Genomic DNA, 27,820 nt, shown 5'->3' on the forward strand with positions numbered 1-27,820 from the left:
CAGGGGCAATAGAAACTGGTGGCGTTGCAAGGTCAGGTACAGGGTTTTTTCCGGGACACAAGTGATGTTGATTTGCAAGAAAGTTCTCCTCAACCCAACACAAGCAGTGAATTGACACCTGGAACATTGGCCCACATGGCTGAGTATGCCTTGCGTATCCTAAAAAGGGACCCCTGCATTATCAAAATGATGACCGATGACGATTACTGGTTGGCCTGCCTCCTGAATCCACGATATAAAGGAAAATTACAAAATATCATGCCACATGAGAACCTTGAGCAAATATTGGCTACCAAACAAGCAACTCTTGTAGACCATTTGGTTCAGGCATTCCCAGCACACAGCAGCGGTGATGGTTCTCACACGAGCCGTAGGGGACAACATGGCAGAGGTGTTAGAGGTGCACAAATCCGAAGTGGCGTTGGACAGAGGGGTTTTCTGACCAGGTTGTGGAGTGATTTCGCAATGACCGCTGACACGACAGGTAGTGCTGCATCGATTCAAAGTGACATGAGACAGCATTTGTCCAGTATGGTTACGAACTACTTTTCCTCCCTTATCGATGTTCTCCCTCACAGGTCATTCCCCTTTGATTACTGGGCATCTAAAATAGACACCTGGCCTGAATTGGTAGAATATGCATTATAGGAGCTCGCTTGCCCTGATGCTAGTGTGCTATCAGAAAGAGTCTTCAGTGCTGCTCGTTCAATACTGACCGAAAAAAGGACAAGTCTGGCTACCCAGAATGTTGATTTGATAATCTAACCTTCATTGAAATTAACCAATCTTGGATTTCAAATTATTTTGCCCCACCTTCCCGTGCTGACACGTAGCTTGCCTGAAAAATGTCTTGCTTTTGGCCTCCTCTTACTGACTTCTCCAATTCATCCATTTGCAGCTGCTGAATGTCCACCATAGGCCATTTTTATACCTCCCTAAATGGGCTGACTCCCCCCACAGGACCGTGGTCACCACCTGGCGCAAGCACCAGTGTGAGTGCAGTTTGCCTGGACGACGGCACTAGCACAGGGTCCCTCATAGTACAATGAAGTATCTCTGACGGTGGTGGTGCACAACCAACGTCAGACACACCATCGTAATATGAGGTGCCCTGTGCCAGTACCGCCACCCACGAGAGAGTGTTCCCCCTTAGTTCGAACAGTGCTCTACCACTTGCAATACTTAGCTCTCCCTGCTCCACCACTGTGTAGTCTGTGCTGTTAAATCCTTCAATGGCACTGCCAATACAAATTTGTTGAAATGACAGATGATAGTTAAAATATACAGGGGCCCTGGCCTCCATTTAGACCAGTTAATACTTTGTGCCTACTACCACTGTCTGATACTCAGCAGAGGAGCCCACCCCTGTACCTAGCTATGCCACCTGTTTATTTATGAACAATTTTTTTGGCAGACATTTAGCCCACTTTATTATTTGGGCCTACTAACTGTGCCTGCCACTCATTACAGTTTTCCTCCACTGAACAAAGCAATGTCGCCTGTTTAGTCCTGTCACCAATTTTGAACTGCATTTAGCCTACTTTATTATTTGGGCCTATATCTGTGTTTCCTCCTCATCCTGCCTATTGCCCAGCCACTGCTAGATGAGTCTGCTGGTACATTGACCCAGACCACTACATTCCCCTTCCACTCTACACAGCCAGAATCTGACCCAGCTGAAAGTCAGGTTCCCCTTCCCGCATACTATACCACCTTACACGGGGGCAAAGAGGAAGGTGCAGATGAAAGTGCAGGTTCCTTCATCAGGTAAGGGGGGGCATACTCGTTGGTGACGTCACTGGCACAGGGCCCCTCATAGTACGCAAAAGTGTCTCTGCCAGTGGGAGGCGCCACCCGCCGTCAAACACACCTCCCTACTATAAAGGGCCCTGTGCCAGTGCCAACGAGTGGGCCCCCCCTGCTTGCTCAGGATCACAGCACTTGCAAAGTTGAAATACTTACCTCACCTCTCCCTGCTCCACCGCCGTGACGTATTCCGTGTTTTCTGGGCCCATGAAAATCTTGAGCCAGCCCTACCCCTCACAACTTTAGCCAAATGACCCCCAGTTTTCAATGCCTAACTATTATTATAAAGTAAATTAAGATTGACAAGCTTAAGTAAGTAAGAATTAAGTAAGAATTTATGTTTTTGGCATTAAAATGGGCACTGTAGGTGTTTTCCTGTCCTCCACTCACTGCCGACTTTGAGTCCCCATTGACTTGCATTGGGTTTCGTGTTTCAGTCGGCCCCCGACTTTTCGCAATAATCGGCCGATTTCACCCGATCCGACTTTTCACAGTCGGGTTTCGCAAAACCCGACTCGATCCGAAAAAAGTAAAAAAGTCGCTCAACTCTAATCATGACACAGGATACAGTAGCACACTGTTAAGATTTCTGCAGTCCTAGGGTCTATATACAGATATAGTCACAAGAAAGAAGTCAGTCGACCGGCACTGAGCGAGCTCTCACGAAATTAGACCCCGACGATACACTCCTCGGAGACCAGACGGAGCAAGCTTCTTCTGAAGATGGGGAGGCGCATGCACTAGGAACAGCTGAATCACCGGTAAATGTCTGTCTCGTCTCTGCACGCTCCCTCACCGCTCCCTCCTCATGTCGTAGCCTGTCTGGTTCCTAGCTTGGAACGCTGTGCCATGGTCATTAAAGGACTATTATACTGTTGAAGACTACTGGTGAGTGCTGCTTTCATTCATTCCTATATATAGATATCCCATTATACATGCCGTCTGCAGTCCTATTGGCGGTGTTTGGTTATCTTGATTTTTCTCCTGTAAAATTTTCCACCATGGGCACAAAAAACGCAAACGCATGACAAAACGCATGGAAAAGCGTGAAAACGCGCGTTTTATAAACCGCATGCGTTCCCGCATGCGTCTAAAAAACGCTGCATTTGTACGTGTTTCTATGCGTTTTTTCCTGCACTTGCAGATGCGGATTAAACGCTGCGGATTCGAATGCAAATGTGAAACTAGCCTAAGACTGTTTAAGTGGAGAAATCGTGCCTGAGTGCTTAAATCCCGTGCCAAGCGAGTGTTCCCCAACCCACTCAGGTAGCGTTTCACCACAGCATGCATACATATATTTCAATTGTTCTACACGATTCATTACTGTTCAAACGTTTGGAACTGGCATGAATCTTTCATCATGAAAAATGGCCCTAAACTACTAGAATATATGAATAGCTGAAGAGACACATATTCCAATGATATAATTATCTCTGAACTCACGTTCACTCCCCCATCCCACACAGTAAGCCTACAAATGACTCATGTTCCATTTGTTAACACAATTTCTACTTGCAGTAGTCTACTCTAAACTTAGGAGTCTACGGGATATACAACAATGTAGCAGATGGGAAACGTGCCAGATTACTTCAGGTTACTGAAATTGACGTCAAAGATTCTTCATTGGGATCTGTATACCTTCAACAACCCACAACATTATAGTAGTTCTAACAGGGATTAGGATTATCGATCTACTATAAAGGGAATCCGTCAGCAGGTTTTTGCTACTTAATATGAGAACTGCATAATATAGTGACAGAGACATTGATTCCAGTGATGTATCATTTACTAGACTGCTTGCTGCAGTTTTGATAGAATCTGTTTTCTCTGCTGTAGATGTAGCAGTGGTCAGAATGCTGAGTTGTGTATAACCTTAACTACTGATTGGCAGCTACCTGTGTATACAGTGCATTGTCAGGAACCTGCCAAATCAGTAACGGAGGAGGGGTTACACAGAATAGCTGGTCTGGCTTGTACCTGGGACCTAGTTCTGCAGTGGTAACCTCCTGCTGATAAAATACTGGTTGTATTGAAATTACAACACACAGCCAAATAAATGGCACATCCCTGGAATTAGGCTCTCTGCCCCTACATGAGGGATGTCAAACACAAATACAGAGAGGGCAAGAATTAAAAACTTGGACAAAATTCCGGGCCAACCTTGAGATTTATTCAGAAATGTTGAGGTAGTTTTTCCTTATCAAACATAATGATGAAACTTTTCATGTGGAAACAAACTTAAAGGGCTTGTTCCACGAACAAAGTACATTTTAATTAATAGATCTTATGTTAGAGAATTAAAAAGCATATGGCCCAATGGCCTAATTTAAATAAGTAATAACAATGGATGAAAAACCTTGAATTAATAAATAATACAAATACTAAAGTATGATGCCAACGTAAGTGCCCCCCCCCAAACACACTATGATACCCCCACAGTGAATTACTCCAAAATACCCTCCACATGATGACCCTACTGTATACCTCAGGAAAGGATGTTGACCCATCACTGTAGCAGCATCATTGACGTCATCGTGGTTACCATGGGTCAGTAAGGCTGCATGCCCAGCCGAGCTGAACTAAGCTGACCTCATCACTGACTTTTTCCCATGATGCTGAGGTCACCACAGTTCAGCCCGGCTGGGAACGCAGCCTCACTGACCGGCAGTAACCATGATATCACTGCTGGTCAATGATGCTGCTCATTCACTCCCAGCACTTTAACCCTCTAAATGTTGTGATCGAATTCGATTGCAGAATATCGTGAGCAGGCAGAGAGAAGAACGCCACCCTGCCCTGAGACTCTACACTATTCCACTATTCCACGACGACATAATGGGTTCCCGATTGAAGCCATAGTGACCTGATATCGTCATGGCAAAAGAAAAAATGTGTGACAACTGCCAAACATAAAAAACTATATAAAATCTGGTATTGCTGCAATCTCACCGACATGAAGAATAAAGTCACCTAATCACTTTTACCACATGAGGAACAGTGTAAAAAAATAAAAAAAAACAATTCTTCACCTGCTGTTGATTTGTTCATTCTGCCTCCCAAACATCGCAGCAAGGCTAGGCTAACATTTACCCTGAGTGGCCCTGAGTGACGGCTGTGAGGCGTTTGTGTCAGGGGGAGAAAAGACATGCCCCCTGACAAATGCAGGTATGTGGGGCACGTTATAAAAGCAATTATTTCAGCGTTTGCAGGGACCCGAACTAAAAGAGCCACCTTGACAGAATGCAGCATTAGTGCTGCGTAAGGTAGCTCTTTTAGTTAAAAACGCCTGGGGGATGACAGGTTCCCTTTAACGAAAATATAGGGGGCTTCCATGTTACTGGTAGTACAAAGGCTCTGGAAATGCGCTATATCTTCTCAACCCCAAAAGAAATCCAGCAAATTCTGCACTTTCAAATCTAAATGCCCCCTCGTTTTGAGAACCACAGTGTGCCTAAATCACATTTAGATTCCACGTTTGGCATGTCTGCAGTGATTAGCCCACCTAAATTACGGGTGCACATCTCCAGAAGCATGAGCTTAGCATAACGTACTGAGCACTACAATTTCCGGGCACTACAATATTTATATTGACAGGTCTGCCACCTGTCAATGGAAATATATGGGGCTTCAATGTTACTGGTAGTACAAAGACTCTGAAAAAGCAAAATGGCTCCTCACCCTCCAAAAGAAATTCAGCAAATTCTGAGCTCCCAAATCTGAATACCTCCCTCCCTTCTGAGCCCCACAGTAACCCTAAATCACATATAGCGTAAACTAGTTTGGCATTTCTGTAGCAGTGAGAGCCCACCTAATTTACAGGTGGTGTCTCCAAAAGCATGAGCTGGGTATAACGTACTGGTCACTATAAGGTACTGGGCACTACAACGTACTGGTCACTACAATAATAATAATATAATAATAATTTTTATTTATATAGGGCCAACATATTCCGCAGCACTTTACAATTATGCGGGGACATGTACAAACAATAAATTCGGTATGAGTTAAGACAATTTAAACAGTGACATTAGGAGTGAGGTCCCTGCTCGCAAGCTTACAAACTACAAGGAAATAGGGGGACACAATAGGTGAAAAGTGATTGTTATTTCAGGTCTGGCAATTATAATAAATAGGGATTTTCATACAAAGCTGCATGATCCGGTCATCAGCCCGTGTGTTTAAGTGCAATAGTCAAGTATCAAGTGCAGTTATCATGTGTATGGAGGGTGTGGAGACAGATGAATATTAGGGTGCAGATTCAGAGTAATATTTGGAAGGAGGCAACAGGGCAAAGTTTGTATACTGAGTAGTTGATGTGGTAGGCTTGTTTGAAGAGATGGGTTTTCAAAGCGTGCTTGAATAGGTCGGGGCTAGGTATCAGTCTGATCGTCTGGGGAAGTGCATTCCAGAGAGCTGGCGCAGCATGAGAGAAGTCTTGGAGACGGAGGTGTGAGGTTCGGTCATTTATAGAACGGAGGGCACGTGTAGGGCGATAGACGGAGATGAGAGAGGAGATATAAGGCGGTGCAGAACTGTGGAGAGCTTTGTGGGTGAGAGAGATGAGTTTATACTGGACCCTGTAGCGAATGGGTAGCCAGTGTAATGACTGGCACAAGATGGAGGCATCGGTGAAGCAGCTGGACAGAAATATGACTCTGACTGCAGCATTCAAGAAGATTTGGAGAGGAGAAAGTTTGGTAAGAGGGAGACCGATCAGAAGAGAGTTGCAGTAGTCCAGACGGGAATGAATGAGAGCGACAGTAAGAGTCTTAGCAGTTTCAACGGTGAGAAAAGGTCGGATTCTGGAGATGTTTTTAAGATGCAGGTGACAGGAGCGAGTGAGTGATCGGATATAGGGAGTAAAGGAAAGTTTGGTGTCGAATATGACCCCAAGACAGCGGGCATACTGCTTGGGAGTTATGGTTGAACCCTCCAGGGTAATTTCGATGTTGGGTAGAGTGAAGTTAGTAGACGGAAGAAATACAAGAAGTTCCGTTTTGGAGAGATTTAGTTTCAGGTAGAGGGAGGACATGATGTTAGAGACAGCAGACAGACAATCCTTGGTATTTTAAATTAGGGTAGGGGTGATGTCGGGAGGAGTGTATAATTGGGTGTCATCAGCATAGAGATGATACTGGAACCCAAATCTGCTGATTGTTTGTCCAATAGGGGCCGTGTAAAGAGAGAAGAGGAGGGGGCCTAGAGGAACCCCGATAGTAAGGGGACGAGGAGAGGAAGAGGAGCCGGCAAAAGATACAGTGAATGAGCGGTCAGAGAGGTAGGAGGAGAACCAGGAGAGGGCTGTGTCCTTAAGGCCTATAGAGCGGAGCATAGTGAGGAGGAGCTGGTGGTCCACAGTGTCAAATGTGGCAGAGAGATCCAGGAGAATCAGCAGAGAGCTATTACCTTTGGATTTAGCTGTTATTAGATCATTAGAGACTTTAGTAAGGGCAGTTTCAGTGGAGTGTTAAGAGCGGAAACCATATTGTAAGGGGTCAAGAAGAGAGTTATCCGAGAGATAGCGGATTAGACTGGAGTGGACCAAGCGATCCAGGAGTTTAGAGATGAAGGAAAGGTTAGAGACAGGTCTGTAGTTAGCAGTGCAGTTCTGGTCCAGGGATGACTTTTTAAGTAAAGGGGTAATGATGGCATGTTTAAATGAGGAGGGAAAGATACCTGAAGAAACTTTAGGTTTCAGGAGGGAGTTTAAGGCTTCAAAAAGTTTTTTTGGGTTGTTGGATAGTGAGGTGATGAGGATGGTGAAGAAGGATTGTTGGGCCAGATAAAGGGCAGAGTTATAGGTTTTGAGCATGAACTTATAGTGGATGAAGTCTTCTGCTAAGAGATTTTCTCCACTGCCGCTCTGCACACCTTGAGCAACGCTGAAGAAAGCGCGTTTGCATAGTGTGCCAGGGATGCCGTTGTCTGTGTCGGGTCTTTCTGAGTGTAGAAGGTGCTGCTTCATCTAGGGCATTCTTCAGTGTATTATTGAAGTGTGACAATGCTAAGTCTGGACAGGAGAGGGAGGAGATGAGGGCTAGCGATGTGTGGAGATTTTCCACAAGCTGCTGGGTATTAATGGTACGTGTATTCCGATAAGTGTGGTAAGTGGGGGTGTCCCGGGTGAGGAGACAATTTTTGCAGAGAAGGAAAGAAGGTTGTGGTCCGAGAGTGGGAGAGGGCAGTTAGTAAAGTTATGCAGCGAGCCAGGACGGGAGAAAACCAGGTCCAGAGTATTCCCGTCCTCATGCGTAGAATTAGTAAACTGTGAGAGGCCGAATGAATTAGTTAGAGAAAGAAGATGAGACAGATTGGGAGAGGGGATCATTGATGGAGATGTTAAAGTCTCCCATGATGAGGGCGGGGATGTCACAGGATAGAAAGTAAGCCAGGTGGCAAAGTGGTCTAGAAACTAGCGGGAGGAGCCCGGAGGGTGATAAACAACCGCCACTCGCAAGGAGAAGGGCTTATAGAGTCTGACGGCGTGGACTTAAAAGGAAGGAAATGTGAGTGATGGAACCGGGGGGGGGGGGGATGACCTGGAAAGCACATTGTGATGAAAGGAGCAAACCAACACCTCCACCCTGTCTGTTCTCAGGTCTGGTGGTATGTGAAAATTTCAGCCCACCAAACGAGAGTGCGGCAGCGGCGGTGGTGTCTGAATGCTGGATCCAGGTTTCTGTAATAGCCAGAAGGTTAAGGGAAATAGAGAGGAAGAGATCATGAATGTAAGTTAGTTTGTTTGTTACACACAGACAGTGCATTCCAGAGAGCACAGTGGAAAGCGATATGAGAAGGCATGCACTGAATGTTAATAAGATTAGCAGGGTTTCTATATGTAGCTGGAAAAGAGTAATGTATGCTGGTGGAGGGAGGCCCAGGGTTGGGGGAGATGTCACCTGCAACTAGTAGAAGGAGAAAAAACTGAAAGAGCAGGTGGTGGGATGATTTGTATGAACAATTTGAGTGCTGCATTGCGGTAGTGGCTGGTTTGGAGTGGGTAAGAAATGTCAGTAGAGCCTCAGAGTTATACATGGGAGAGGGGAGAAGGGAGGGGTGGATATAGAGAGTGCCCAGAATGTGTTAAAGGGCGGGTGAGTTGTGAGAAAGCAGAAGTAAAAACAAATAAGAAGCAGATTGATATGATCAATGCATAATGTAGTATGACTGACCAAGAAGCATGATTGTTTGAAAAACTTATGCACCTTAGGCTACTTTCACACTAGCGTTTTTCTCCGGGCGTCGAAAAGCGTTGTTTTGGTAAAAAAACGCATCCTTCAAAATCTCCCGCAGGATGCGTTTTTTTCCCATAGACTTGCATTAGCGACGCATCGAGACGGATTGTCATGTGTTGTGTACGTTTTTCTTCGGATGCGTTGGAATGTCCCGACACGTCGTCTGGAAAAAACTTTGAGTGTAACGTTTTTTGTTTGCGCAGTAAAAACGTGTCGCGACGCTTCCTTATTAATGCGTCGTTGGCTACAATGGCGGTCTATGAGCGGCGGATGCGTTGGGACACGTTTTTTGACGGAATGCAGCGCTGCAATCCGTTTTTTTACACTGAGCATGCTCAGAAGCTGGATTTTGTTGCCAATTTCACCAGACAGCACCCAATATATATAAACCAGGCCTGAGCCTTCAACCACAGATATGCCAAAGACTGAAGACAGAAGCCAGTTTCCAGGAGCCAGAAGCCAGCCAGCATCTGCGCAGCCTGCCAGCCTGTGCCAAGCCTGCCTGCCAGTGTCCGGAGGCCTTAAAGATGCAGCATTCCAGCGTGAGTATATATACTGGAATTGTTTCGTGCGTCTGTGTGCATGTGTGGTTGTGCATGTGTTTGTGACGTACTGAATACAGTCAGAGCTATACCAGAGCTAAACCTAAACCAAAACCAGAGCTAAACCTGAACCAGAGCTAAAACCTGTATACAGCCAGAGGCCTGACATCGTACTGCACTAGCCAGCATCCACTAAGAGTCCTGTTCCAGCCTGAGGCCTGCCCTTGTGAATCTAGTCAGCTGGGCTCAAGCCTGATTCCTGCCATTTTTGCATTTGTCTGTGGGTGTGTGTGTGTGTGTGTGTGTGTGTGTGTGTGCGCGTGTCTGTGTGTGCCTTGTGCTTTTGGCTGGCTGTGTTATTTTGTGTGTGTGCATGTGTTTGTTTGCTTACAGCTGTGTGCTTTTGGGTGTGTTCGTGCGTTTTATGCCTGCACATGTGTGCTTTCGTGCATGTGTCTCTGTGCGGGTGCATGCGTCCATGCACGTGTTTTTTTTTTTTAATGTGATTTATTTACCAAGTTGTGAGATTTGTGCAGCCTGTGGTTAGTTTGAGAGCGTGTGTCAGCATGTGTCAAGCGTGTGTGATCTTTGTTTTTCAACATATATTTTTTGTGTTTTATTGCTGAATTAATTTCCATGTGATGTACTTGTATTTAAAATAAAGAGCAGTATCGCTTCTATTGTGATGATAAAACACTAAAAAAATTAAATAAAAAAAAAAATTAATAAAATGTTTATGAAATATCTCCGTTGTATCATTTTACAAAGGTAAATTTGTAACTGGGGTATGTACAAATGTCCACACAGGCAAAACTGTGTTGGTGCAGGGTTTATTTTTTAACCCCTTAGTGACAGAGCCAATTTGGTACTTAATGACCGAGCCAATTTTTGCAATTCTGACCACTGTCACTTTATGAGGTTATAACTCTGGAAGGCTTCAACGGATCCCGCTGATTCTGAGACTGTTTTTTCATGACATATTGTACTTCATGTTAGTGGTAACATTTCTTCGATATTACTTGCGATTATTTATGAAAAAAACGGAAATATGGCGAAAATTTTTAAAATTTTGTAATTTTCAAACTTTGTATTTTTATGCCCTTAAATCAGAGAGATATGTCACGAAAAATAGTTAATAAATAACATTTCCCACATGTCTACTTTACATCAGCACAATTTTGGAAACAAAATTTTTTTTTATTAGGGAGTTATAAGGGTTAAAAGTTGACCAGCAATTTCTCATTTTTACAACACCATTTTTTTTAGGGACCACATCACATTTGAAGTCATTTTGAGCGGTCTATATGATAGAAAATAATGAAGTGTGACACCATTCTAAAAACTACACCCCTCAAGGTTCTCAAAACCACATTCAAGAAGTTTATTAACCCTTTACGTTCTTCACAGGAACTGAAACAATGTGGAAGGAAAAAATGAACATTTAACTTTTTTTTGCAAACATCTTAATTCAGAACCATTTTTTTTATTTTCACAAGTGTAAAAACAGAAATGTAACCATAAATTTTGTTATGCAATTTCTCCTGAATACGCCAATACCCCATATGTAGGGGTAAACCACTTTTTGGGCGCACCGCAGAACTTAGAAGTGAAGGAGCGCCGTTTGACTTTTTCAATGCAGAATTGGCTGGAATTGAGATCGGACGCCATGTCACTTTTAGAGAGCCCCGGATGTGCCTAAACAGTGGAAACTCCCCACAAGTGACACCATTTTGGAAACTAGACCCCTTAAGGAACTTATCTAGATGTGTGGTGAGCACTTTGAACCCCCAAGTGCTTCACAGAAGTTTATAACGTAGAGCCGTGAAAATAAAAAATCGCTTTTGTTTACACAAAAATGATCTTATTGCCCACAATTTTTATTTTCACAAGGGTAACAGGAGAAATTAGACCACTAAAGTTGTTGTGCAATTTCTCCTGAGTACGTCGATACCCAATATGTGGGGGTAAACCACTGTTTGGGCGCACCGCAGAGCTTGGAAGAGAAAGAGTGCCGTTTTACTTTTTCAATGTAGAATTGGCTGGAATTGAGATCGGACGCCATGTCGCATTTGGAGAGCCCCTGATGTGCCTAAACAGTAGAAATCCCCCACAAGTGACCCCATTTTGGAAACTAGACCCCCCATGGAACTTATCTAGATGTGTGGTGAGAACTTTGAATGCCCAAGTGCTTCACAGAAGTTTATAATGCAGAGTCGTGAAAATAAAAAATATTTTTCTTTTCCACAAAAAAAGATTTTTTAGCCCCCAAGTTTTTATTTTCACAAGGGTAACAAGAGAAATTGGACCCCAAAAGTTGTTGTCCAATTTGTCCTGAGTATGCTGGTACCCCATATGTGGGGGTAAACCACTGTTTGGGCGCACGGCAGAGCTCGGAAGGAAGGAGCGCCGTTTTGGAATGCAGACTTTGATAGAATGGTCTGCGGGCATTATGTTGCGATTGCAGAGCCCCTGATGTACCTAAACTGTAGTAACCCCCCACAAGTGACCCCATTTTGGAAACTAGACCCCCCAAGGAACTTATCTAGATTCGTGGTGAGAACTTTGAATGCCCAAGTGCTTCACAGAAGTTTAGAATGCAGAGTCATGAAAATAAAAAATATTTTTTTTTCCACAAAAAAGATATTGTAGCCCCCAAGTTTTTATTTTCACAAGGGTAACAGGAGAAATTGGACTGCAATAGTTGTTGTCCAATTTATCCCGAGTACGCTGATGCGCCATATGTGGGGGTAAACCACTGTTTGGGCGCACGGCAGAGCTCGGAAGGGAAGGAGCGCCTTTTTGGAATGCAGACTTTGATAGAATGGTCTGTGGGCATTATGTTGCGATTGCAGAGCCCCTGATGTACCTAAACTGTAGTAACCCCCCACAAGTGACCCCATTTTGGAAACTAGACCCCCCAAGGAACTTATCTAGATGTGTGGTGAGAACTTTGAATGCCCAAGTGCTTCACAGAAGTTTATAATGCAGAGTCATAAAAAAATATATATATATATATATTTTTACACAAAAAGGATTTTGTAGCCCCCAAGTTTTTATTTTCACAAGGGTAACAAGAGAAATTGGACCCCAGAAGTTGTTGTCCAATTTATCCCGAGTATGCTGATGCCCAATATGTGGGGGTAACCCACTGTTTGGGCGCACGGCAGAGCTCAGAAGGGAGGGAGCACCATTTGACTTTTCGAGCGCAAAATTGGCTGTCGTGTTTGGAGATCCCCTGATGTGCCTAAACAGTGGAAACCCCCCAATTCTAGCTCCAACCCTAACCCCAACACACCCCTAACCCTAATCCCAACCTGATCCATAATCCTAATCACTAACCCTAACCATAATCACAACCCTTACCTGTCATGATCCCAATGGCAGGGGATCACTAAAGGACAAGCACAGATACAAACAAGCTCTAGGGCGATGGAACCTGAGCTGACCGCGACCCTGAACCTAACACACAAATAAAAGTAGCCGGGGAACGTGCATACGATGATCCTAGACGTCTCGCTCCAGCCGAAGATCTAACTTCCCCTATTAGAAGAAACACAGACCTCTCTTGCCTCCAGAGAAATCCCCCACAGAAATAGCAGCCCCCCACATATAATGACGGTGAAATGAGAGGAAAGCACATACGCAGTATGAAAACAGTTTCAGCAAAATGAGGCCCGCTAAAGCTAGATAGCAGAGGATACAAAAGTGAACTGCGCGGTCAGCGAAAAACCCTTCAAAAACCCATCCTGAAATTACTTGAACTCATGTGCCAACTCATGGTACATGAGGAGCAATTTCAGCCCACTAGAGCAACCAGCAGCAAGAATCACATATCTGCAGGCTGGACTAAAAACCAAATAAAGCAAAACACCAAAACAGGAAAATCCAAACTTAGCTTGACCAGAAGGTTCTAGGAGCAGGGAGCAGAGGTAACAAGACACACTGGATACATTGATAACCGGCGAGGAAATGCCAGCAAAGCCAGGTTAAATAGGAAACTCCCATATCCTGATGGAACAGGTGGAACCCAGAGACCCAGGAAAGACAAGTCACCCAGTACCATCAGTAACCACCAGAGGGAGCCCAAAAACAGAACTCACAACAGTACCCCCCCCTTGAGGAGAGGTCACCGAACCCTCACGAGAACCACCAGGGCGACCAGGATGAGCCCTATGAAAAGCGCGAACCAAATCATCAGCATGAACATCTGAGGCAACCACCCAAGAATTATCCTCCTGACCATAACCCTTCCACTTGACCAAATACTGGAGTTTCCGTCTGGAAACACGAGAATCCAAGATCTTCTCCACAACATACTCCAATTCTCCCTCCACCAGCACTGGAGCAGGAGGCTCAAGCGAAGGAACAACAGGTACCTCATACTTCCGCAACAACGACCGATGGAACACATTATGAATAGCAAACGATGCCGGGAGATCCAAACGAAACGACACAGGGTTAAGAATTTCCAAGATCCTATAGGGACCGATGAACCGAGGCTTGAACTTAGGAGAAGAGACCTTCATAGGAACAAAACGAGAAGACAACCACACCAAGTCACCAACAAGAAGTCGAGGACCCACGCGGCGACGGCGATTAGCAAACTGCTGAGCCTTCTCCTGGGACAACTTCAAATTGTCCACCACATGACTCCAAATCCGATGCAACCTATCCACCACCATGTCCACTCCAGGACAATCAGAAGGTTCCACCTGACCAGAGGAAAAACGAGGATGAAACCCCGAATTACAAAAGAAAGGAGAAACCAAGGTAGCAGAACTAGCCCGATTATTAAGGGCAAACTCGGCCAGCGGCAAAAAGGTAACCCAGTCATCCTGATCAGCAGAAACAAAACACCTTAAATAAGTTTCCAAGGTCTGATTAGTTCGTTCAGTCTGGCCATTCGTCTGAGGATGGAATGCAGACGAAAAGGACAAATCAATGCCCATCTTAGCACAGAACGTCCGCCAAAATCTAGACACAAACTGGGATCCCCTGTCAGAAACGATGTTCTCAGGAATCCCATGCAAACGAACCACATTCTGAAAAAACAGAGGGACCAACTCAGAGGAGGAAGGCAACTTAGGCAAGGGTACCAGATGAACCATTTTAGAAAAGCGATCACACACAACCCAGATGACGGACATTTTTTGAGAGACAGGGAGATCCGAAATAAAGTCCATGGAAATGTGCGTCCAAGGCCTCTTCGGGATAGGCAAAGGTGACAACAATCCACTGGCCCGAGAACAGCAAGGCTTAGCCCGAGCACAAACCTCACAAGACTGCACAAAAGAACGCACACCCCTCGACAAGGAAGGCCACCAAAAAGACCTGGCCACCAAGTCTCTAGTACCAAATATTCCAGGATGACCTGCCAACGCAGAAGAATGGACCTCGGAGATGACTCTACTGGTCCAATTATCCGGAACAAACAGTCTCTCAGGCGGACAACGATCAGGTTTACCCGCCTGAAACTCCTGCAAAGCACGTCGCAAGTCTGGGGAGACAGCAGACAAAATCACCCCATCCCTAAGGATACCAGAGGGCTCAGAATTTCCATGGGAGTCAGGCACAAAACTCCTAGAAAGAGCATCCGCCTTCACATTCTTTGAACCTGGCAGGTATGAAACCACAAAATTGAAACGAGAGAAAAACAGTGACCAACGAGCCTGTCTAGGATTCAGACGCCTGGCAGACTCAAGGTAAATCAAATTTTTGTGATCAGTCAAGACCACCACACGATGTCTAGCACCCTCTAGCCAATGACGCCACTCCTCAAATGCCCACTTCATGGCCAAAAGTTCCCGATTACCAACATCATAATTCCGCTCAGCCGGCGAAAACTTTCTAGAAAAAAACGCGCATGGCTTCATCACTGAGCCATCGGAGCTTCTCTGTGACAAAACCGCCCCCGCTCCAATCTCGGAAGCATCAACCTCAACCTGAAAAGGGAGCGAAACATCTGGCTGACGCAACACAGGAGCAGAAGAAAACCGGCGCTTAAGTTCCTGAAAGGCCTCCACAGCCGCAGGAGACCAATTAGCAACATCAGCACCCTTCTTAGTCAAATCCGTCAAAGGCTTAACAACACTAGAAAAATTAGTTATAAAACGACGATAGAAATTAGCAAAGCCCAAGAACTTCTGTAGACTCTTAAGAGATGTAGGCTGCGTCCAGTCACAAATAGCCTGAACCTTGACGGGATCCATCTCAATAGTAGAAGGGGAAAAAATAGACCCCAAGAAAGAAATCTTCTGGACTCCAAAGAGACACTTTGAGCCTTTTACAAACAAGGAATTGGCCCGCAGGACCTGAAACACCTTCCTGACCTGCTGAACATGAGACTCCCAGTCATCAGAAAAAAACAAAATATCATCCAAATACACAATCATAAATTTATCCAGATATTCACGGAAAATATCGTGCATAAAGGACTGGAAGACTGAAGGAGCATTAGAAAGTCCAAAAGGCATTACCAAATACTCAAAATGGCCCTCAGGCGTATTAAATGCGGTTTTCCACTCATCACCTTGCTTTATTCGTATAAGATTATACGCACCCCGAAGATCAATCTTAGTGAACCATTTAGCCCCCTTAATGCGAGCAAACAAATCAGTCAACAATGGCAAAGGATACTGATATTTTACGGTAACCTTATTCAAAAGACGATAATCTATACAAGGCCTCAAGGAACCATCTTTTTTGGCCACGAAAAAAAAACCTGCTCCCAAAGGGGACAAAGATGGACGGATATGTCCCTTTTCCAAGGACTCCTTAACATAATCCCGCATAGCAGTATGCTCTGGCACTGACAGATTGAACAAACGACCTTTAGGAAATTTACTGCCTGGAATTAAATTTATAGCACAATCGCAATCCCTGTGAGGAGGAAGCGAACTGAGCTTAGGCTCCTCAAAAACATCCCGATAGTCAGACAAAAACACAGGAATCTCAGAAGGAGTAGATGAAGCGATAGAAATCGGAGGTGCATCATCATGAACCCCCTGACAACCCCAGCTTAACACAGACATTGATTTCCAGTCAAGGACTGGATTATGAGTTTGTAACCATGGCAGACCAAGTACTAGAACATCATGCAAATTATACAGTACCAGGAAGCGAATCACCTCCTGATGAACGGGAGTCATACGCATGGTCACTTGTGTCCAGTACTGAGGTTTATTCATAGCCAAAGGTGTAGAGTCAATTCCCTTCAAAGGAATAGGGACTTCCAGAGGCTCCAGACTAAACCCACAGCGATTGGCAAATGACCAATCCATAAGACTCAGGGCAGCGCCTGAATCCACATAGGCATCAACGGAAATGGATGATAATGAACAAATCAGAGTCACAGACAGAATGAACTTAGACTGTAAAGTACTAATGGCAACAGGCTTATCAACCTTTTTTGTGCGTTTAGAGCATGCTGATATAACATGAGCTGAATCACCACAATAAAAGCACAACCCTTTTTTCCGCCTATACTTTTGCCGTTCACTTCTGGACTGAATTCTATCACATTGCATTATCTCAGGTGACGGTTCAGACGACACCGCCAAATGATGCACAGGTTTGCGCTCCCGTAAACGCCGATCAATCTGAACAGCCATAGTCATAGACTCATTCAGACCAGCAGGCGCAGGGAACCCCACCATAACATCTTTAATGGCCTCAGAAAGGCCATCTCTGAACTTTGCAGCCAGAGCGCACTCATTCCACTGAGTAAGCACCGACCACTTCCGAAATTTTTGACAATAAATTTCTGCTTCATCTTGCCCCTGAGAGAGGGCCAACAAAGCTTTTTCAGCCTGAATCTCTTGGTTAGGTTCCTCATAGAGCAAACCCAATGCCAGAAAAAACGCATCCGCATTAAGCAACGCAGGGTCCCCTGGTGCCAATGCAAATGCCCAATCCTGAGGGTCACCCCGCAGGAAAGATATAATTATCTTGACTTGCTGAGCAGGGTCTCCAGAGGAGCGAGATTTCAAAGAAAGAAACAACTTGCAATTGTTCCTAAAATTCAGAAAACGAGATCTATCTCCAGAAAAAAACTCTGGGACAGGAATTCTAGGTTCAGACATAGGAGCATGTACAACAAAATCCTGTATATTTTGAACCTTAGTGGCAAGATTATTCAGGCTGGAAGCCAAACTCTGGACGTCCATGATAAACAGCTGGGACCAGAGCCATTCAAAGATTAAGAGGAGGAGGAAGTAGCCAGGCTGCAATAAGGCTAGGCAGCGAACTCTGAGGGAAAGCGAAAGAAAAAAAAAAAACTTCCTCAGACTACTTATCCTCCTACTTCAGCCAATACAATTAACACTTTGTGGGCCGGTTATACTGTCATGATCCCAATGGCAGGGGATCACTAAAGGACAAGCACAGATACAAACAAGCTCTAGGGCGATGGAACCTGAGCTGACCGCGACCCTGAACCTAACACACAAATAAAAGTAGCCGGGGAACGTGCCTACGATGATCCTAGACGTCTCGCTCCAGCCGAAGATCTAACTTCCCCTATTAGAAGAAACACAGACCTCTCTTGCCTCCAGAGAAATCCCCCACAGAAATAGCAGCCCCCCACATATAATGACGGTGAAATGAGAGGAAAGCACATACGCAGTATGAAAACAGTTTCAGCAAAATGAGGCCCGCTAAAGCTAGATAGCAGAGGATACAAAAGTGAACTGCGCGGTCAGCGAAAAACCCTTCAAAAACCCATCCTGAAATTACTTGAACTCATGTGCCAACTCATGGTACATGAGGAGCAATTTCAGCCCACTAGAGCAACCAGCAGCAAGAATCACATATCTGCAGGCTGGACTAAAAACCAAATAAAGCAAAACACCAAAACAGGAAAATCCAAACTTAGCTTGACCAGAAGGTTCTAGGAGCAGGGAGCAGAGGTAACAAGACACACTGGATACATTGATAACCGGCGAGGAAATGCCAGCAAAGCCAGGTTAAATAGGAAACTCCCATATCCTGATGGAACAGGTGGAACCCAGAGACCCAGGAAAGACAAGTCACCCAGTACCATCAGTAACCACCAGAGGGAGCCCAAAAACAGAACTCACAACACTTACCCCAAAACAACCCTAATGTCAACCCTAACCATAACCCTAATCAAAACCCTAAATCCAACACAACACTAATCCAAATCTCAACCCTAACCTCAAACCTAATCCCAATACACCCCTAATCACAACCCTAACCTTAACACTAATCCCAAACCTAACCCTAATCCCAAGCGTAACCCTAATGCCAACCCTAACCCTAATACCAACCCTAATCCAAACCCTAATCCCAACTCTAACCCTAACTTTAGCCCCAACCCTAACCCTAGCCCTAAGGCTACTTTCACAATTGCGTCGTTTGGCATCCGTCGCAATCCGTCGTTTTGGACAAGAAATGGATCCTGCAAATGTGCCCGCAGAATGCGTTTTTTGCCCATAGACTTGTATTGCCGATGGATCGTGACGGATGGCCACACGTCGCGTCCGTCGTGCACTGAATCAGTGTTTTGGCAGACTGTCAGCACAAAAAAAGTTCAATGTAACGTTTTTTTGTACGTCGCATCCACCATTTCTGACCGCGCATGCGTGGCCGTAACTCCGCCCCCTCCTCCCCAGGACATAGATTGGGCAGCGGATGCGTTGAAAAACTACATCCGCTGCCCACGTTGTGCACAGTTTTCACAACGTGCGTCGGTATGTCGGGCCAATGCATTGCGACGGCCCCATACCGACGTAAGTGTGAAAGAAGCCTAACCCTAAATTTAGCGCCAACCCTAACTCTAAATTTAGCCCCAACCCTAACCCTAAATTTAGCCCCAACCTTAACCCTAAATTTAGCCCTAACCCTAACCCTAATCCTAGCCCTAATCCTAGTCCTAACCCTACCCCTAACCCTACCCCTAGCCCTAACCCTACCCCTAACCCTACCCCTAGCCCTAACCCTAGCCCTACCACAACCCTACCCCTACCCCTAACCCTACCCCTAACCCTAACCCTACCCCTAACCCTACCCCTAATTTTAGCCCCAACTGCTCTTCTCCTGCCGGCCGGCAGATGGAGACAGATGGCGGGCGCACTGCGCATGGGCCCGCCATTTTCTTTTCCCCAGAAGACGCCGGCGGCCAGGAGGAGCAGCAGGAGGACCCAGGGACACCGGTAAGTATGATAGGGTCCCCGAATCCCCCTATTTCTCTGTCCTCTGATGTGCGATCACATCAGAGGACAGAGAATTACACTTACCTTTTTTTTTTTTTTTGCGGTCGCCGGTAAACAGTTAATTACCGGCGATCGCAAAACAGGGGTCGGTAAAACCGACCCCGATCATGCTCTTTGGGGTCTCAGCTACCCTCGGTAGCCGAGACCCCAAAGATTCTACCGGGGCCGGCCGGCGGGCGCACTGCGCATGCGCCCGCCATTTTGAAGATGGCGGCGCCCACCGGGAGCCACGAGGAGCATTGGGGGAGACAGGTGAGTATTGGTGGGCTACCTGGGACCCCTTTTCTCCGTCCTCTGATGTGCGATCACATCAGAGGACAGACAAATTAAAAAGAAATCGCGTTTTTTTGTTTTTTTTGTTTTTTTTTGTGATTGCCGGTAAACGGTCAATTACCGGCGATCACAAAAGCGGGGTGGGTAAAAAAAACCCCGAATCATGTTCTCTGGGGTCTCGGCTACCCCCGGCAGCCGAGACCCCGGAGAAAATCCGACTCTGGGGGGCGCTATTTACTTTTTCCACGTTAATTAACGGCGCTGTGGTTTAAGTACCCTTAGCGGCCGCCGTTAAAAGGCGTATCGGCGGTCGCTAAGGGGTTAAAGATAAAAGGTAATCTAATATTTTTTTAAGAAGGGAAATGAAATCTGGTTCAGTTGGATCTTTTAAAATCACAAATATAATCAATACATTTTGACCTGGTATGTAGGCCTTTCAAGTATAAAAGATTTTTTTTTTTTTTTTTTTTTGGGGGGGGGGAGGTGAGGGGTAAATGGATTTAAAGGTCGCACATACAATACCATTATGGAATCCAGCTCAGACTGGAGGGCCTTTTATTTTTTGGGGTGTTTTGCATCTCCAAACTTTCGCAGGTGGCCTGCATGAACATTGCTCTGATAATGTCAGCAGGGTGGTTATTACAGCATTTACATTTGGGACTTTGGGGGTTTGTTTCTAACCATATAAACTTGTCATACTTGCAGATCCAACAGGGACAAGTGCCGAGGCCCACCCAGGAACACCGCCCACCAGGGACCACAGCCGCCCGGAAGGAACCCAGCCGCTTTGCTGATGTAAGTATTAAAGACCTTACAACTACAGCTTCAATTTGAATGTGTATAGTAGATTACAAGGGTTTTTATACTTGCAGAGCCAACAGGGACAGAAGTGCCAAGTCCAGGAACGATGTCTTCTCCTGAGAACCCTTCTCCACAGCGACAGAATGTTGCGGTAATTATCAATGTTTACATATGATGTAGCTGCACGTAAAATGTTTTTTTTTTAATCACTATATGCCTTTATTCTTTTTCACAGGAAGCTGAATCTGCTGAGGGACTCTCAGAAGGAGACGAGAGGGGTGGAGAAACACAAGGACAGGGCGCACAGAGTGTAAGTTTTGTCGAAACAGCTTCACGCATCACTGAGCAACCAACACATGAAAACCATGACATACATAACAGTACACATACAACATATGCATAACTTTAAAGTAATTCTTGTTAATGTTTTCCAGTCTGCTGCACAGCAAGATCCTCCCAGCCGCTCCCGGAGCCGACTTCTCGTGGCCGCGGTCGCCGTCAGGTGTGTTTTTTCGGGGGGGGGGGGCCTCTATTATAATCTTTTTTGGATTCAGTGTAGTAATGTTCTTTCTATTTTTTTTATAAATATCAGACACAGAGGACACAATGGGCATTGATGTGGACCGTCTTATTGAGGAGGTCCGCGAACGGCAGCCGCTCTGGCATATGGGTGACCGCCGCCATGCAGACACATATGTGACACGTCGGCTTTGGGAGGAAGTATGCCTTAATGTTTTGCCAAGGTGGGAGGACCTTGATCCAAGCCAGCAGACTGAAGAATGTAAGTATGAAGTTTACAGTTATGTTTTGAACAGAATGAAATGCATTATAACTAACACTTGATTGTATTCTTGTCTTTACAGGTGAAAGGGTTAGGAAGCGGTGGCGGTCACTCAGAGATCGCTACAAGAGGGAGTTCAACAAGGAGATGCAGGCCCCGAGTGGCTCAGGACGCCAAAGAAGGACTACATATAAACATGGGCCGGCCCTGTCCTTCCTACGTGAGAGTATGCTGCAAAGAGTGTAAGTATTCAACAGGGCATCGAATGACCAATTGTACCTTCCTTGTTTGGTTTCAGTAAGGGCTTTGCCTCAAATCAATATTAATTGTTATTTGTCTATTTCACAGCACCTTCTCCAGCCACCGGGCGCCTGCAACAACCTCGGACCCCTCTGTAGAGATCTCTCAGGAGTCCGTCACCGAGGGCCACGTCGGTAGGCCACATCCCTCTGACCCCTCATCTGGCCCTTACGGTACATCTACCCCATCCACATCCACAGCCACCAGCGGTGGAGCAGCATCGCAGCCTTCGTTACTGGAATCTGCTGGTCCAGACGTAGCGTTCCCTTTACCACACCCCTCTGATCCTGCCACCTCTAGACCACCGTTAGGTTCGTGGCGGCAGCGACAGAGGGGTCTGGAAAGGAGCTATGCTCCTGAGTTCTTGCATCTGAATACATCCTTTCAAAACTCTTTCAAGATTTTGGAAGAGCAAGTGACTGCTGGTTTCAGCATGGTGCAAGCACGCATCAGTGAAACCTACACTGAAACCAGCAGTCGCTTGGATAGGCTGCATTCAGATGTAAGTCAATCACCGGCCAACCTTTTTTCCAATCAATGCTCAGGAGCATGGAAAAGCTATCTCTTGACCAGCAGATGCAGGTAATGCACGACTGCCATGCTGCTCTACTTCGGGTCATGAGCCACACTCCCACACCTCCCCACACTGCCACTACAAATTTCCCACCCCAGTCCCAATACCAACCCCAGTCCCAATACCAACCCCATTCCCAATACCAACCCCAATCTCAATACCAACCCCAGTCGCAATATCAAACCCAGTCCCAATACCAACCCCAGTCCCAAAACCAAACCCAGTCCCAAAACCCATCCCGGCCTCAAATCACAATGTCTTTCCCAATGTTTTCCTCGTCAAGCTTTCCTTCCCCGTTTACTCTTCCTACCCCTAGCCCTATAACACCCTCCCCAGCTCGGGCTACTGCTTTTTCTCCCCATCACTCTGCACCACAAACGCGTTCCCCACCTATCGACGTGGTCCAACATTCTAGCCCCTCCGCTACTATCTCCACCCAACATTTTACTGATTTGTAATTTTGTTGTTTTTTTATTAACCCCTTCCCGACCCATGACGCCACGTAGGCGTCATGAAAGTCGGTGCCAATCCGACCCATGACGCCTATGTGGCGTCATGGAAAGATCGCGTCCCTGCAGATCGGGTGAAAGGGTTAACTCCCATTTCACCCGATCTGCAGGGACAGGGGGAGTGGTAGTTTAGCCCAGGGGGGGTGGCTTCACCCCCTCGTGGCTACGATCGCTCTGATTGGCTGTTGAAAGTGAAACTGCCAATCAGAGCGATTTGTAATATTTCACCTATTATAACTGGTGAAATATTACAATCCAGCCATGGCCGATGCTGCAATATCATCGGCCATGGCTGGAAATACTAATGTGCCCCCACCCAACCCCACCGATCGCCGCCCCAGCCCCCCGATCTGGCCGGTACACTGCTCCGGCTCCCCTCCGTCCAGTGCTCCGCTCCCCCCCGTGCTCTTATCACCCCCCCGTGCTCCAATCACCCCCCCTGCACTCCGATCCACACCCCCCGGTGCTCCGTTCCACCCCCCGTGCTCCATTCCAGCCCCCCCGTGCTCCGTTCCACGCCCCCCGTGCTCCGTTCCACCCCTCCCGCGCTCCGATTCCCCCCCCCTAATGTTAGAATAGGGTTAGGGTTAGGGTTAGGGGTAGGGTTAGGGCTAGGGGTAGGGTTAGGGGTAGGGTTAGGGTTAGGGCTAGGGTTAGGGCTAGGGTTAGGGGTAGGGTTAGGGGTAGGGTTAGGGCTAGGGTTAGGGCTAGGGGTAGGGTTAGGGCTAGGGTTAGAGCTAGGGTTAGGGTTTCGGTATGTGCACACGTATTCTGGTCCTCTGCGGATTTTTTCGCAGCGGATTTGATAAATCCACAGTGCTAAACCGCTGCGGATTTATGGCGGATTTACCGCGTTTTTTTCTGCGCATTTCACTGCGGTTTTACAACTGCGATTTTCTATTGGAGCAGTTGTAAAACCGCTGCGGAATCCGCACAAAGAAGTGACATGCTGCGGAATGTAAACCCCTGCGTTTCCGTGCAGTTTTTCTGCAGCATGTGTACAGCGATTTTTGTTCCCCGTAGGTTTACATTGAACTGTAAACTCATGGGAAACTGCTGCGGATCCGCAGCATTTTCCGCAGCGTGTGCACATACCTTTAGAATTAGGCTATGTGCACACGGTGCGGATTTGGCTGCGGATTGGCCGCTGCGGATTCGCAGCAGTGTTCCATCAGGTTTACAGTACCATGTAAACATATGAAAAACCAAATCCGCTGTGCCCATGGTGCGGAAAATACCGCGCGGAAACGCTGCGTTGTATTTTCCGCAGCATGTCAATTCTTTGTGCGGATTCCGCAGCGTTTTACACCTGTTCCTCAATAGGAATCCGCACAAAAAACACTGGAAATCCGCGGAAAATCCACAGGTAAAACGCAGTGCCTTTTACCCACGGATTTTTCAAAAATGGTGCGGAAATATCTCACACGAATCCGCAACGTGGGCACATAGCCTTAGGGTAAGGGTTGGAATTAGGGTTGTGGTTAGGGTTGTGATTAGGGTTATGGCTACAGTTGGGATTAGGGTTAGGGGTGTGGGGGGGTTAGTGTTGGAGTTAGAATTGAGGGGTTACCACTGTTTAGGCACATCAGGGGTCTCCAAACGCAACATGGCGCCACCATTGATTCCAGCCAATCTCGTATTCAAAAAGTCAAATGGTGCTCCCTCACTTCCGAGCCCTGACGTGTGCCCAAACAGTGGTTTACCCCCACGTATGGGGTACCAACATACTCAGGACAAACTGCGCAACAATTACTCAGGTCCAATTTCTCCTGTTACCCTTGTGAATCTAAAAAAATGCTTGCTAAAACATAATTTTTGAGGAAAGAAAAATGATTTTTTATTTTCACGGCTCTGCGTTGTAAACGTCTGTGAAGCACTTGGGGGTTCAAAGTGCTCACCACATATCTAGATAAGTTCCTTGGGGGGTCTAGTTTCTAAAATGGGGTCACTTGTGGGGGTTTCTACTGTTTAGGCACACCAGGGGCTCTGCAAACGCAATGTGACACCCGCAGACCATTCCATCAAAGTCTGCATTTCAAAAGTCACTACTTCCCTTCTGAGCCCCGACGTGTGCCCAAACAGTGGTTTACCCCCACTCATGGGGTATCAGCGTACTCAGGAGAAACTGGACAACAACTTTTGGGGTCCAATTTCTCCTGTAACCCTTGGGAAAATAAAAAATTCTGGGCTAAATAATTATTTTTGAGGAAAGAAAACGTATTTATTATTTTCACGGCTCTGCATTATAAACTTCTATGAAGCACTTGGGGGTTCAAAGTGCTCACCACACATCTAGATAAGTTCCTTTCGGGGTCTAGTTTCCAAAATGGGGTCACTTGTGGGGGGTTTCTACTGTTTAGGCACATCAGGGGCTCTGCAAACGCAACGTGACGCCCGCAGAGCATTCCATCAAAGTCTGCATTTCAAAACGTCACTATTTCAATTCCAAGCCCCGGCATGTGCCCAAACAGTAGTTTACTCCCACATATGGGGTATCACCGTACTCAGGAGAAACTGGACAACAAATATTGGGGTCAAATTTCTCCTGTTACCCTTGGGAAAATAAAAAAATTCTGGGCTAAATAATTATTTTTGAGGAAAGAAAACGTATTTATTATTTTCACGGCTCTGCATTATAAACTTCTATGAAGCGCTTGGGGGTTCAAAGTGCTCACCACACATCTAGATAAGTTCCTTTCGGGGTCTAGTTTCCAAAATGGGGTCACTTGTGGGGGGTTTCTACTGTTAAGCCACATCAGGGGCTCTGCAAACGCAACGTGACGCCCACAGAGCATTCCATCAAAGTCTGCATTTCAAAACGTCACTACTTCACTTCCGAGCCTCGGCATGTGCCCAAACAGTGGTTTACCCCCACATATGGAGTATCAGCGTACTCAGGAGAAACTGGACAACAACTTTTGGGGTCCAATTTCTTCTGTAACCCTTGGGAAAATAAAAAATTCTGGGCTAAATAATTATTTTTGAGGAAAGAAAACGTATTTATTATTTTCACGGCTCTGCATTATAAACTTCTATGAAGCACTTGGGGGTTCAAAGTGCTCACCACACATCTAGATAAGTTCCTTTCGGGGTCTAGTTTCCAAAATGGGGTCACTTGTGGGGGGTTTCTACTGTTAAGCCACATCAGGGGCTCTGCAAACGCAACGTGACGCCCACAGAGCATTCCATCAAAGTCTGCATTTCAAAACGTCACTACTTCACTTCCGAGCCTCGGCATGTGCCCAAACAGTGGTTTACCCCCACATATGGAGTATCAGCGTACTCAGGAGAAACTGGACAACAACTTTTGGGGTCCAATTTCTCCTGTTACCCTTGGGAAAATAAAAAATTGCAGGCTAAAAGATCATTTTTGAGAAAATAATTTTTTTTTTTTTTTTCATGGCTCTGCGTTATAAACTTTTGTGAAGCACTTGGGGGTTCAAAGTCCTCACCACACATCTAGATTAGTTCCTTTGGGGGTCTAGTTTCCAAAATGGTGTCATTTCTGGGGGATCTCCAATGTTTAGGCACACAGGGGCTCTCCAAACGTGACATGGTGTCCGCTAATGATTGGAGCTAATTTTCCATTTAAAAAGCCAAATGGCGTGCCATCCCTTCCGAGCCCTGCCGTGCGCCCAAACAGTGGTTTACCCCCACATATGGGGTATCAGCGTACTCAGGACAAACTGGACAACAATATTTGGGGTCCAATTTCTCCTATTATCCTTGGCAAAATAGGAAATTCCAGGCTAAAAAATCATTTTTGAGGAAAGAAAAATTATTTTTTATTTTCATAGCTCTGCGTTATAAACTTCTGTGAAGCACCTGGGGGTTTAAAATGCTCAATATGCATCTAGATAAGTTCCTTGGGGGGTCTAGTTTCCAAAATGGGGTCACTTGTGGGGGAGCTCCAATGTTTAGGCACACAGGGGCTCTCCAAACGCGACATGGTGTCCGCTAACAATTGGAGCTAATTTTCCATTCAAAAAGTCAAATGGCGCGCCTTCCCTTCCGAGCCCTGCCGAGTGCCCAAACAGTGGTTTACCCCCACATATGAGGTATCGACGTACTCGGGAGAAATTGCCCAATAAATTTTATGATCCATTTTATCCTACTGCCCATGTGAAAATGAAAAAATTAAGGCGAAAAGAATTTTTTTGTGAAAAAAAAGTACTTTTTCATTTTTACAGATCAATTTGTGAAGCACCTGAGGGTTTAAAGTGCTCACTAGGCATCTAAATAAGTTCCTTGGGGGATCTAGTTTCCAAAATGGGGTCACTTGTGGGGGAGCGCCAATGTTTAGGCACACAGGAGCTATCCAAACGCGACATGGTGTCCGCTAACGATGGAAATAATTTTTCATTCAAAAAGTCAAATGGCGCTCCTTCCCTTCCGAGCCTTACCATGTGCCCAAACAGTGGTTTACCCCCACATGTGAGGTATTGGTGTACTCAGGAGAAATTGCCCAACACATTTTAGGATCCATTTTATCCTGTTGCCCATGTGAAAATGAAAAAATTGAGGCTAAAAGAATTTTTTTGTGAAAAAAAAGTACTTTTTCATTTTTACGGATCAATTTGTGAAGCACCTGGGGGTTCAAAGTGCTCACTATGCATCTAGATAAGTTCCTTGGGGCGTCTAGTTTCCAAAATGGGGTCACTTGTGGGGGAGCTCCAATTTTTAGGCACACGGGGGCTCTCCAAACGTGACATGGTGTCCGCTAAAGAGTGGAGCCAATTTTTGATTAAAAAAGTCAAATGGCGCTCC

General features: G+C 45.9%; 1 long non-coding RNA gene across 1 annotated transcript in view; it reads right to left on the bottom strand.

Annotated features, from left to right (window-relative positions):
* LOC138637988 (uncharacterized) overlaps positions 1–27,820 on the bottom strand; it is a 155,033-nt gene that overhangs the window by 84,575 nt on the left and 42,638 nt on the right. The window lies entirely within an intron of this gene.

Source organism: Ranitomeya imitator, chromosome 5 (assembly GCF_032444005.1).
Source record: "Ranitomeya imitator isolate aRanImi1 chromosome 5, aRanImi1.pri, whole genome shotgun sequence".
NCBI lineage: Eukaryota > Metazoa > Chordata > Amphibia > Anura > Dendrobatidae > Ranitomeya > Ranitomeya imitator.